We start from the raw sequence: 13,203 nt of genomic DNA, 5'->3' as shown, positions 1-13,203 counted from the left end.
TGGAAACTGTTAAGCACAATTTAGAGAATGCTTGACACTACCAACTCTTTTGCCCATTATTACACTCAGATTATTGAATGATTAATGAAGTTCACCAGCATAACTGTGCTTTTAGATCTGGCAAACATCATGGTGCACATAGGAATGATCATTAATATGTGCCATCCAGACTAGAAGCATTTGCAGATCTCATTCTTCAAGTATATTTTCAGAATTCATTATAAGGTTTGCATATAACTTGCACCTGCCATATGTTTTCACTGTAGCATGTTTATTTTTCATTTTTCAGCTCACTTTTCAACATCTCTACTGGCTCATTTTTCAACATCTTTACAGGCTACATTTTAAATGCTAATATTTGGGGAAAAAACTAAGACAACAAGGGTGCACCTTGGGTCACATCTCCCAGGTACCAGCCAGTCCCATGAGGAGATGCTTGAACTGGGTCTGCACAAGTCAGCAATGGCACAGAACAGCCTGGAAAAGCCCCTGCCCTGCTGCCTTTGGGGGCAAACCAGGGTGCTGAGTCTCACTGCTTCCTGTAAGGAAGTATCCCCACAAACCCTTTCCCCTTTTAGCTTGGTATTGGATCATCTGGGTAATTTCCTTTTCCCAACAAATGCCTCTGTAATGCCAGATCATGCTGCAGCAGCCTGGCTTTAAGTGGAGTTCCACAGTAACAGTCACCATATCTAAAGAGGTCAGTAACAGGACACAGATCAACCTCCCCAGTGTCTTCCTTTCCATTTTGAACACCAGCCTAAGCCTTTCTTCTTAGTGTTAAAAACTTCCCACTGGAAATGTTCCTTTTGGAAAATGCTGGCAAAACAAAATTAAAGAATTTCATAGGAATTTATCAACTTCATCACAAAAGTAACTGCAAAATTAGATAAATGCTGTATTTCAATGAAATCAGAGTGTTTCATTTTGCCATTTCAATAAATTACAGCAAAAAGGGTGGAGAACTCTTCCCTGGGCAAGATGAAATATTGCTGTTACTGTGGAATGGGAATTCCATCCTGATTCACCCTGCCTTTAACAGGCATTTGTGCATCTTTTCCAAAGTCAGCAACCCACGAGAAATGCACCAATCGTGGTTTTTTATCTCTGGCTTGCAGGGGGTTAGAGATATGGAGCCAAGGTATCACAAACCCAGAAAGCATCCCTGTGGTGCTGCCTACTAAACAAAAATGGGAACAAAATGCAGTTGCAGCTCTGACCACTTGCAGTGTTTGGAGCAGGAGCACTCAGGCCTGTAGCTTTAATCCCTGTCCCTCTGGGTACTGAGCAACAATAGGAGCATCAACTGGAACCAGAGAGTCTCCAAGATTCATGAAGGTTTTGAGCTAAGGTTTTGTTTCTGGCAGAAAGTGTTTCTCCACTTTAAAAAATTAATAAAATATCTAAATTATGATGTCTTTAAATCAGGACTTCCCAAGAGATATGATAATCTTAAAAAATATTAAGAGTTGGATGTAGAGGTAAGATTCTCTTTGCAATGGCTTATGACCTTTATAATCTTTATCTGACAGTCCTTGACTTACTTACTTAGGCTATGCCATCAACTTACTGGCAAAAATTATATATGAAAATTGGTTGTATATATGATATAAATATTTTTTAAAATATTAAAAACTGATAAAAACAATGAGAGACTTCCTGACATCATTTTTTTCAAACTGGTGAGCCTCCACAGTTTCCACTAACTATTATCTCAAGTTAGTTGAGCAGCAAAACCTTATGACTTTCAAAACAAAAGAAAGCAAGGAAAAGTTGGCCACAGCATCTAACCCACATATAATTTTCAGTTTAGTTGCTTCCTCCATACACATCACTACTGTCTCATAATTAGGTTAAAGAGTGTATTCTTTGGTCACCTATTGTTTTTGGAGCAGGCCTTGGTCAAAGTATTTTAATATAGTGGGTCATTTTATTCATCCAGAAAATAAGCATGATCATATCTGCCCCAGAAGGTATTGTGAGGATATTGTCATTATTATATGTTTGTAATGTGTATTAAAACAATTAAACTGCAATTATTGGGGGTAGAGGGTCTTAGTTTTTCTATTATTACTTCCAGGAACTTCCCCCTCTCTGGCCTGAACTTACCAGCATATTCCCTCAGACTTGTTTAGCCTACTTTTAAATTGTTGCTACCATTTCAGTGCCAAAAAAAAAGCTGAATCATGAAACTGAGGTTTTGGAAAACTTTATTTATATTAAACAAATGCACCCAACAGCATTTCAAGTTTCCTCTCCTCTGTTCCTGCGGCATCCCTCAGTGTGTGCCTCCGTCACACGCTGCAGGGCTGTGCTGTGCCCCTGCCCCTCAGCAGGTTGGAGGAGACACTATTATTTTTTTACAAAATGGAGAATGTTTCACTTTTTAGCTGTCAAAAGGCAGATCCTCACCCCACATTTTGGAATCTTCTTCCATCTAATCTTTCTCTGCAGTGCAAAATTCCTCGATTCTTATCACCCTGATAACTCCTGAGTGCAGCCCTTTGTGAGGATTCCTGGTGCCTTTACAGTGATTGTGTCCATCCCACACCAGGCAGCCCCACAGCTCCTCTTGGGTCACCCTTGTGGGTCACCCAGTTCAACACCATCCACACAGTTTATCCAGCTAAGCAGAGCTACTGCAGTAATATCACAGTTCCTAAGGCACTGCCTTTATTATCTGACACACGCAGAGTCTTCACCTTTCTCCATCCCTTTGTCATTAATCCAAAGGAAAAAGCGGCACTGGAATTGAGCAATGGTTATAAACAGTTACACCCAAATCAGGAAAAAAAAAAAAAAAAGGAAAAAATTAAAAAAAAAAGGGAAAAAAAAGGAAAAAAAACCCACCACAGATCTGGGCTTGGATAGGACCTTGCAGTTCAAACTTCCATCAAACTAAACCTGAGGAACAAGGTTTTGGAAGGCCTGGTTTCTGCATCAGGATCCTGAAACATCAAGTTTTTCATTCTTTGAAAGAATATCTGGGACTGTCACAGCAAGCAGAAGTTTGTGGCAGTGGGAAACAAATTCCAGCTTATTTTCTGAAATAATGCTTGTTTACTTATGAAAACACAGACAAATCCTGTCACTAAAAAGAAAATTCTCCCTCAAAATATATTTCCTGTTATGGTTGTACCTTCCCTCCAGGACCTAAACAAGTTCAGCTTCCCTTTTCACACAGCAAAATGAAAATTATTATATATTTCAAGCAACTCATAAAAGTAAAGGTCTTTGAAACACTTCAGAATTAAACACTAGGACCTAAAATCATGTGACTTTTAAGAATGTAAAATATAATTCAATACTGCTGGTTGGAAGAGAAATGTAACCATTCACAGTTTGCTTTCTTGAGTCTCAGTTTTATATTTGCAAATGTAAGTATTCGATTAACTTGAACACGAGTCATTTGAGTGATTTCAAATGTTCTGTCCTTGCAACTTCACATATAGGACGGTCATCACATAAGTATTTTATAGAGAGTCTTAGAGTCTTTGCACGAGCGGAAAACTATATAAAGTAAATCCTGATCACATCAGGGAAAAAAATCTAATTTTTATTCTTGTAATCTGAATTCTGATAAAATGATGAAACAGAACTGTGTACTTATACATGAAGAGCAGAAAATAGCCAGTCCTTGGAGGTGTCCCCAAGCTCTTGTACAGGCAGCCTTCCTGCAACTCTGGGACAAGCACACGAGAGGCACTGTGATCCCACCCGACCTGCTGCTTGTAGTCCCCTAGAGCTGCTGCTGGGCAGGGCTTGTTTTCCGCAGGGAATGCAGGGATTCAGCTCACGCCTTCCGTGAACGCCAATGGAGCTGCGCAGCCCAAACCTGGGCACTGCACTCAAAACCTGCCCCCCTGCCTGACGGAAAATCCTCACAAGGGGCTCTTTGTTGGGAGGAATCACCGAGGCATGTTGTGGTGACACTGCGACACATGTGAAACTGGACACCCCCACCAAATGGGGTACTTCATTAGCAATTCCTAAGTCAATATTTTGACCATGTATCGCTTGCAGAAATTGGCAGGAGCGTCCCGGGCTCTGAATGGCACCTGCATACGTTTAGGCTTTCAGTTTTGTTTTGCACCCCTGGCTTTGGGAAATCCTTGTTCCGTGCGTGTGTTATTGAAAGGCAGATGCAGGAAGGCTGCTGGCACAGCCCTGGGTGCTTTCCCTGCTGCTGCAGCTCCCAGACAAGCCTTTGGACCTGGGGGCTGTGAGCAACACGTTTGCTCACTTCAGATGGAAGTGAGAGGTTTCTTGGAGGAAGTAACCCAAAAAAAGTGCCTGATGGGTGATGTAGTTCAGCTGTTGGCATGGTCAAGAATTAAAGTGGTGGGATAAGTGAGAAGAGGGATGACTCACACAAGGACAGAGCTTGAGAGAGGAGTGGGAGCGAGGACCTCATCCCTGTAATGCCCTAGTGCTGCGAGGAGCATCGGCAAAGCCTTAGATCCACAGCCTCACCCTCCTGCCAGCCGGGAGGGATGGGAGGGACGCTGGGAAGCCAGCAGGGAATTATTTGGTCTCAGCAGGAAGGAGGGGAGATACTGACTCACAGGGAGATGTGCACAGGCCACGGCCTCTCAAGAATTCTCACTGTTCAGTCCAAAGCAAGGGAAAGCAAAAGCACCTGTGGCTCGGGAGCAGTTCTGGCATGATGGCTCTTGGGAATTACCGCCCAAAAACAACACCCCTATCTGCTTTTAACTAGACTGTATCTTATTTGCTGCATGACTGGTCCACTGCAATAATTTTTATTAATCAGCCAGTGAGGCAACATTTGATAGCAGGATATCTTGAAGACTGTTACATCTGTAGTTTGCCTGGGTTCAATTTTTTTTCAGCAAAGAAAGGCTCCTGAAGAACAGAAAAGCCTCACTTGCCTCATGTGTCCTGTTGTAAAGACCGCACCAGCAAATTCACTGTAAAGTGGACATTCATTGCCTTCCAGCAGGCATTTGGAATTTTTCATGGCAAACTACTGTATAACAAGGTTTTCTTTTCTTGTCTCCAATCACTTTACTCTAGGGGCATCTGTTATATGGTGGAAAACACATCTTGTAGATATAAAAATTAATAAAAATACCATGTTAAAATATCTGAAGTGTGGGAAATAATGGTTACAAAGCAATTAGGGTTTCAAGTAGTGTTTGGTTTGCTAAACCAGAGAAAACTGATAGGCCTGTGTTGGAAGCTGCAGGAAGGCAGCAGTTGTCCTGGCAGGCACAGGGCAGTTCACAAGGCTGGAATATTCCTGCTTTGGTCTTGTCAGTGATGAGGGTGGTGAATGGCATAATTGAACTTATCTGAGTAAACCTAATGAAAAACGGTGTTGATAAAAAATGGTTTGATTCCTTTAATGAACAGAACTTTATCAGATCTAGAAATCCAAGTGAAACACTTCTGTTTCATACAATTTTTTTCTTATGTCTCTCTAAGCACAGTTAGCAGAGCCTGCCTGTTCAGCGCTGCAGACATGCACATTGCAAAGTACCAGCAGTGTCCCCCAGCAGCTCCTCCAAAGCCCATCCCTGAACACCAAGACACCTGGTGATCAATCCACGCTTGGGACTGATGTGAGGGGCTGGCATTTGCCTCCCACCCCGTCTGTGCTTTTCTTCAGCACAAGAAGTCAGGCTGATACCTGAGAGGGAGAAAGGCTGTTTGTGGAATACCACCCCACCACAGGGGGTGTTACCGTGCAGCATAGCTGGGCTGGGGTACTGATTTCCCCTGGGGGGAAATGTGACTTTGAAACACCAAAATGGCAGGAAGAGATAAACCACACATTTTCTGTGTCACCACAGAAACAATTCTGTGTCATGGAGAAATGAAGATTTCACACTTCAACAGGTCAAATACACGTTTTTGTTGTTTTTTATATAGCAAATAAGAATGAATAAACTTTTTTCATCGCACATGACATGTGCATAGATACTGGAATTTTCCAAATTTTATCGATTTCAAGCCTTAATTAAACTTAACTGAAGTGCATGTTTTGGCTCAGTCCAAAGTTTGGCAGTCTGTTCTCTCTTGTGACAAGGTTGAAGGGAGAAGAGAAAGGGGAAGTCCTGCAGGCAAAGTCCAAGATTTAGCAAGATTGCTTAATTTGTGAGATCTGGTGAAAGTGTGTCACAGTCTCATCAGACCTTCAGACCTGTACCTAGAGGTTGGACATTCCTATAAAATAGCTGCAGTCTGAGAAAGCCTCAAGTGGGGAAAAAAAGCGGGGAACAGCCCAGAAACTGCAGAATATAAAAGATACACTTCCTCTGCAGATTTCCAAGCATTGAAAACATTACTGTATGCAGCATGTGGGCTTTCTGCAAACAGAAAGTCTTTGTTTTATAATCGGAATTGTCAACGCTGGCACAAAACAATGTGACACCCAACAGGGCTATCCATGAATTTCTAAGGTTTCTTTCAGCTGCTTATTTCAAAATTTTAATTTTGAGTGATGTAAGAGCCCTGGTAAACCACACAGTAACTTTTCTAGCTCCCTGGCTCATTGAGCTTATTCCAGGTGTTCAGAAGGATTAGTAAAAGCCATTTTGAGTTGTTTTTCCAGAGGGAGTTTCTAAGTTTGGTAGGCAGCCATAAAAATCGTGCATCTGTGTTATTATCCCAGTGGCCTGTGCTGGGTGTGTCCCTGGTATTTTGAAAATCGCTATGAGCTTGTGAAAACAGCTGGATGAAATACTTCTCCCTCTAAAATCCTCTCTGAAAGGATCCCACACACACTGTCAATCACACACATGGAGGCATTTACCTGCCTTTTTGTTATGTGGCACATTGACCCCAATTTAGCTGCTTCTTCCCTTCAAACTGAAGATGCTGCTGCCTACAGGCATCTAAAATGTCTTTTTCCCCAGTTCTCTTTCTAAATCTAATAATTTGAAAAAATCCCTTTATGGCCATGCAGAGAGTGGAGAGATCTAAGGAGGTAAGAGATAAGGGCTCTTTGGGAGGTACAGCTGAGCCCACAGAGGTGGTACCGGAATAGCTCCAGTCGTGTGCCGTCTGCAGGGTCTGGAGGCAAATGCTGTGGCACTCACAGTGTGAGCCAGTGAGCACCCAGGCCAGGTTAAGCCTGGCTTAACAGCTATATCTGAGCCACAGTCAAGTCTTCATCTTCTGCCAGCCCCACACTCACATAAATCCTTCTTCATTGCTAACAAATACTTACTCTAATTCCCCCCCTCCCAATGCTGTCGTTCTTTTGCCACCAATTTTTATCACTTTTTACCCTTAAGTACCACACAAATTAATAGAGAAGTACAGCCTTTGTGTCTGAACTACATTTAGCTGTTCTATAAAAGAAAAACTTAAGCTACCAATAGCATCATAGACTGTTAGGTTTTGGTTTCATTGCACTTTAGACAATCAGAGCAGCTGCACAGCAGAGTTGCTGTGACCGGAGATCCATGAACTAAGAGAAATGAGGTGGCATCACTTCCAGCCTTACTGGGTCAGTCATGTCTCCAGACAAAGCCAGAGAAGTTTTGCTGTAAGGCAGGACATGTGCTGGTGGAAAAGTGTCTTTCAGTTGCAGGCTGAAATGCCATCACCCTGTTTAATATCCAGGCACTCTGGACACTCAGGGGGCCTCAGGAGTTAATATTAACAGTTCAAATCATGAGATGCTTCTGAATTTTCTATAATTAATAGATTTTCTATAGAGAACTTTCTATCTGATAAACAGCTCTAGAGTTAAGCCAGTGTTTACTTTTCTTTTTATCCAACTTCTGAGTATTTCATCCCCAGAAAAAATCAAAATGCCTGATTTTATTGGATTACCAGTGCGTTATTCCATCAAAGTGAATCCCTAAACTCCAATTTCTCTAGCTCACACACAAAGGATTTGTGCCACATCCTCCAGTTTTCCTAGCATAGCCTGTAGGATCCTGGATGAAAGTTTACTGCCGTGGCAAAACAAACGTAGCATGGGAAAAACACCACTGTAAACTAAAACTGAGTGGAAGCTGAAAGCCCAAAGCAACTCTGAGGGCTGGGTTTTGGTTTCTTTGGATCTTTAATCCCCAGAATGGCTCCATTTTTTTGTCCAAATTGTTCACCCAGGTCTAATGACCATTGAACAGTCTGGCAGGCACTACACATGGGATGGGATTAGGGGGTCATGGGTTCAGTCCGTAAGTAGGACCACTCACCCCTGTCACAAATCTACTCAGTTGACAGACGATTCTTTGTGATGAGCTGGCCACCCATTTGGACGGGAAACAGAATTCTCACTTATTTTGAAAATTTGACCATGAGACACAAACTGCCTTTCTGTGTGGGGCTGGAAGCCCACCCCACAGACACCCAGGGAAAAAAATCACAGTTCTTGCTGTTCAGAATCCGTCCTCCCAGGGCTCTTCCTGCGGTGCCTAGTGTTGTCCAGACTGAGTGCCTTTATTTTGTCTTCTCATGTGTTCTAAAAAAAGCTTACAGAAAGCTAAAATTCTTTATTTTAAAGGGAAAACTAGTTGCACTGAGTGAACAACATATGTATTTGTTAAGTAAGTTTAATAAAAAGAATGCTTTGAATGCTTCCAGGAAAAAAAAAATACCTTAATGCCATGTCTTAAAGTATGCTTTAGACCTCTCCTAAGCATCTTGTTTGTTATGCTTCAAAACTTCCTGTCACCAGAAAGGAAAAAAAAAATCCACAGCATTCCTTCTGTCTTACAGAAACACGAGAGTAAGAAAATCGCCCCTTTGGGGTTTTTTGTTTGGTGTTGGGAAAACTATAGCTTCATGAAGGATCTGATAACTAACCCATATGGTGCTTGATCCTGATAATACAATCCAAACATCACAAACCAACTCCCAAAAGCCAACAAGAATCAGCATCTTTGTTGTAGAAGAAAACAATGTGATCTCATGCTAACCCAAAATCCAGCTCCTCTGGAGATCCCACATGCCTTCTTCCCAGTGAAAATAGATGCTGAGAGGTGGTGACGCACATCCAACAGTTTGATGTTGCCTCCCAGAGATGAAACAGAGGGCTCAATCTCTTGTGGTGTTAAAAATCCTCTGGCATTTTTTGGAATCAGAGAACTGATGGAAAATCAGATAATTAAACTTGCCTGTATAGAATTCCTGTAAGTATTAACTATATATTGTATTCTGCTCTCTCTGTTTAAACAGTTTTGCTGCATTTGGTCTGTATAAGGACCGTCCCAGCTTTTTGCTCTGGGGGCAAGAAACCTGATGATTACTTAAGTAAATTTGATAATTTTCTGCTAAATGGCTGATCTTTTCCAGTTCAGAATTAAGTGGTTCGACCTAGGAGTTTAGATATGGCCCAGGGGGACAATCCCATAAATATAAAACTGAGCACAACTTTCAGAGGCCTGAGATGGTTTTAGGACTCCTTCAGGGACAGAAATATTGTATACTCATGACTTAGTTACATACAATGCATACAGAGTGTAGGTAGATGTGGTTTTAACTCAAAAATGAAGAGTGTAAGATTTTGTATGTTTCTTAGGATGTTCTCTGATGGGAGAGGTGAAGTGATGCCAGGATGGATTTTGGCCATAACCTACCACAGGGGAACTTTGGGTGGCAAAAGAGCCAGACTTATGAAATAGGGTTACTACTATTGAACTTCAGTTGTGTACTTTGAGGATCTCAGAGCTTTCTAGAAATGGTAGTGAATGAATCCACACTGCATAGAAAATATCATCATCCTTGTTTTACTAATAAAGGAAAATGTGGTTCACAGAACTGGAGACTTGAAACGAGAAACTTGACATTATAATGGTTTTTATACCATAGACCATTTTTTAATCACAAGTGTCATGATAAGTTCCCAAGCCAGTTTGGTTATTTAGCTCAAAACCACCATTGTGCTATTTCAGTGAAAGACAAACATTGACAGCCAGTTTCTTGGTGAAGGGGTTGTTCTCAGTTCTGCCAAATGTTCAGCACAGTGTATTCCCCCATGTCCAAACAATATCACTGCACAAAACTCCAAGAAAAGTTCATTAGGAATAAAAATGTTTCCTGTGCCAAAAAATCAGTCACTCAGAAGGAAAATGTAAACCCAAAAGAGAGATCAGATAGCTTGTGGCATAAGGTCCGAACACATTGCAGCCAAAAAAAGGCACTTCTACTGAGTCTGCAGCAAGTCCTAGCTGAAATGCTGATAACTTCCAGCAATAAAATAGGACAGACCAGAGAAAACTGGGAATTTTGGGAGAAAGAGACCTCAGAGTGCTGCCCTCCATTGTCCCTGTCCCCCATGCCCACGGTGAGGTCCTGGCTGTGACACAGCATGCGAAGATGTGCACAGGAGTTGGTAGGCAATGAGGGAGCTGCACATCGTGGCACTGCTGGTCCTCACCAAACACCATGGCCCTGCCCGGGGGTGCCAACAGCTGCAGCATGCCCAGAGCATCCCAGAAAGGATGGGCACTATGGCAGAGAGGTCTGAGATGCCTGACCTCAGATGACACAGTGTGACAAATACAGGGCTTTCAGAGAAAAATAAAACTCTGCATAGCCAAGATAGAAACAAACAAAAAAAAAAAGTGATAATTCAGTGTTTGCCTGATGGCTTTTTTTCCAGTTATAAAAAGATTCTTTTCCAGCTCTTCCAAGACATAGTTTGTGCATTTTTTTATGTGAGAATGAGAGGAGGAAAAAAAATCTGGCACATTTCTCTGGTTAAGTTTCTAGAAACTGGTGTTCTCCCTCTCCACATGCAATGATTGCAGTATTCAGTGCTGAGCTGGAAAAGTCTTCTCCAAAGGTAAGGGGGCCATTAAGTCCTTGGATTCTGTGTAGAGACTGTCTATGAGGCAGTGGCACATAATGTCAGCTGTGCTGTTCTGGGCTGCTGGAAATAATCCCAAGGCTGGCCACACTCACATCTTTCAAAACTGCTGGTTTCATCATGATCTGAATCAACAACATGAAAGTAAGGAGCTGTATTATATTTGCCTACAATAACTTGTGTCAGTGGTCACTGATGCTTTGCACTGCCCTTACATCTTCATGGGTTCATAATTCTGCACAAAATACCAAGGTTCCACCTATATCCCCTATGCTTCACTAAACTCTCTGAGCTCCCACAGAAGTAAGCTAATATTTGCAAACTGCTGTTACTCCAAGCTAGAGGAGATAGAATTACACATCCCTGACAACAAGGCACAGTAAACTGTTGGGTAACTTTTATTTTTGCCTTATTGACAGACTGTCTTCCTCGTGGCTGAGATCCTTGGGTTTGATTGCAAGCTGTTGACTTGCAAGCTTACAGCTGGCCTGGCCTGGGTAAAATCATAAGGAAAGTTGTGTAGAAAGCAGCCAGATCGTAACCTGACACTGATGTGGATGACTAAAAAGAAAACATGAAGAAATAGGTCCCTCAGAAGATCTTGTGAGTTACTGCAGCCAGGAATCAAAGCCAGATTGCTGTGATATCTGTACAGTAACTTTATCAAGGAATTAAGTGTTGCTGCAGGAACTCTACACTTATCCTTGCTATAATATGTTGGTTTCCATCATTTCTTCTTAATTGGCATCAGCTGACAATGGGAGAAAACACATTCTGAACCTTCCTCTGAGCATGGTGAGGAAGAGTACAGGTAAACCAAATAGTCTTCAAACCTGTCCTGTGTGAACTAAAGAGAAGCCTAAAGAGGGTCTTAAAAAATCAGAGATTGAAAATTCCTAGCAAGAGGCACTGTTAGGAGTGTGAATACTGAAGCACAGAACTATGCAAAAATGTTTGGTTTGAATTTGAATGTGGCAATTAATCCATAACATCTTCTGGTTCACAAAGATTTCAATGAACTTTTGGGGAAAAGTATCTTAACTGGCTCCCTACAGTCTTAACTTAGTAAAATTTTTCACATAAAGTATCTTTGCCAACCAAACTCTTGCTCAACTCAGTGCTTTCTGAAAATTGAAGAATTACCCATTTCCTTATGGGACTGATTCCGCCATTATAGCACAATGTAAAAGGAAGGGATTCAAAGCCGACACAGGAGTTTGTAGGAAACTGTTAGCTAAAGATGTACACTTTTAGCCAGGATCAAAACCAAGCAGTTGCTGGACACTAGATGCAGTTTTGCTGGTTTCAGTTGTCTGCATCGACATCTCCGACATTTCAGAGGCTTACAGCTCCCAAATGGCACAGGAAGCCTCCATGGCACATGCTGAGTGCAGTATTTCACCACATTTAGCTTCTTGTGGTCCTTCTGAATGAAAGACCTCAGCACTATAGTGGCAAATCAGGGGGATGATAGGCCAGTTCATCCCATGGGTTGAAATTAAAATCTGAGAAATTGTCTTCTGGAGTCAGAGGCTGATGGAAAATGAGGCAACCTGACCCAGGTCTCCCAGTGCTCTGTTCACACACAGGGTATCAACTCACTTCCCATGGTACAGTCTAGGCCAGGTCTGGGGGGGATGCAGGGTATTAGCAGTCTCCTGGTCCTGAAGAGCAGCCTACACTTGCTCTCCTTGCTTGCCTATTCTTCCAGGAGATCCACAGGTGAGAGCTGGAGAGCCCTTTCTCCAGTGGCTCCAATACTGGATCAAAATCACACTGCTCCTAGTCTTGGCTCTGACTTGCTGGGTATGTTTGAGTGAGCCACTTCCTTGCCTTCTGCTGCTTTCCTGCTTCTTTGCATGGATCTGGTTTGCCTTCCTAGGCAAAGTGTGGGCCAGGATGGCAACTTGCCCATTCTTGCAATCTTGTCCACGCCAGACTGAGTGCCAGACATTAATGTAGTTGGAAAATAATTTAGAAGGTGCATACCAACTGACTCTCACATAGGTAAACCCAGTAACAAACAGGCTGACAGCAAAAAAGAGAGGCACTAAAAAATTAGAGTACCCTCAGTTTTAGTGCTTCCCTCTGCCATCCAGATTACCCTTTTCAAAACTGTTTTTTCATTTTTGCTGTAGTTACTATTATTCATTTGCACAGAAGAAAGATGTTGGGTTGGGATTTGGTTTTGTCTCTCCAGTTGCCCATAGGTTTCTCCTAGCTGAGCTGATGTTGTTGCCAAAGTAGTAACTCTAAAACAAACCATCTTCTTCACTCTTGCCCAACATGTGTCAGTGTTTTCCAGCTCCAGAGAAGGTACATGAGTGTAGGCACAGCAAATCTTAAATATCTCCTTCAGGTTGCTCAGCAGTACCATCTTAAGGACAATTATCAAATGTTGATATGTTAAA

The 13,203-nt window shown here is 42.1% G+C and overlaps 1 protein-coding gene across 2 annotated transcripts in view; it reads right to left on the bottom strand.

Moving 5' to 3' along the window:
* Window positions 1-13,203, bottom strand: part of WNT7B (Wnt family member 7B) — an 84,654-nt gene that overhangs the window by 40,099 nt on the left and 31,352 nt on the right. The window lies entirely within an intron of this gene.

Source organism: Myiozetetes cayanensis, unplaced genomic scaffold, assembly GCF_022539395.1.
Source record: "Myiozetetes cayanensis isolate MyiCay16 unplaced genomic scaffold, myiCay2020 scf3, whole genome shotgun sequence".
NCBI classification, from domain to species: domain Eukaryota; kingdom Metazoa; phylum Chordata; class Aves; order Passeriformes; family Tyrannidae; genus Myiozetetes; species Myiozetetes cayanensis.
This window is presented reverse-complemented; position numbering and strand designations above follow the sequence as displayed.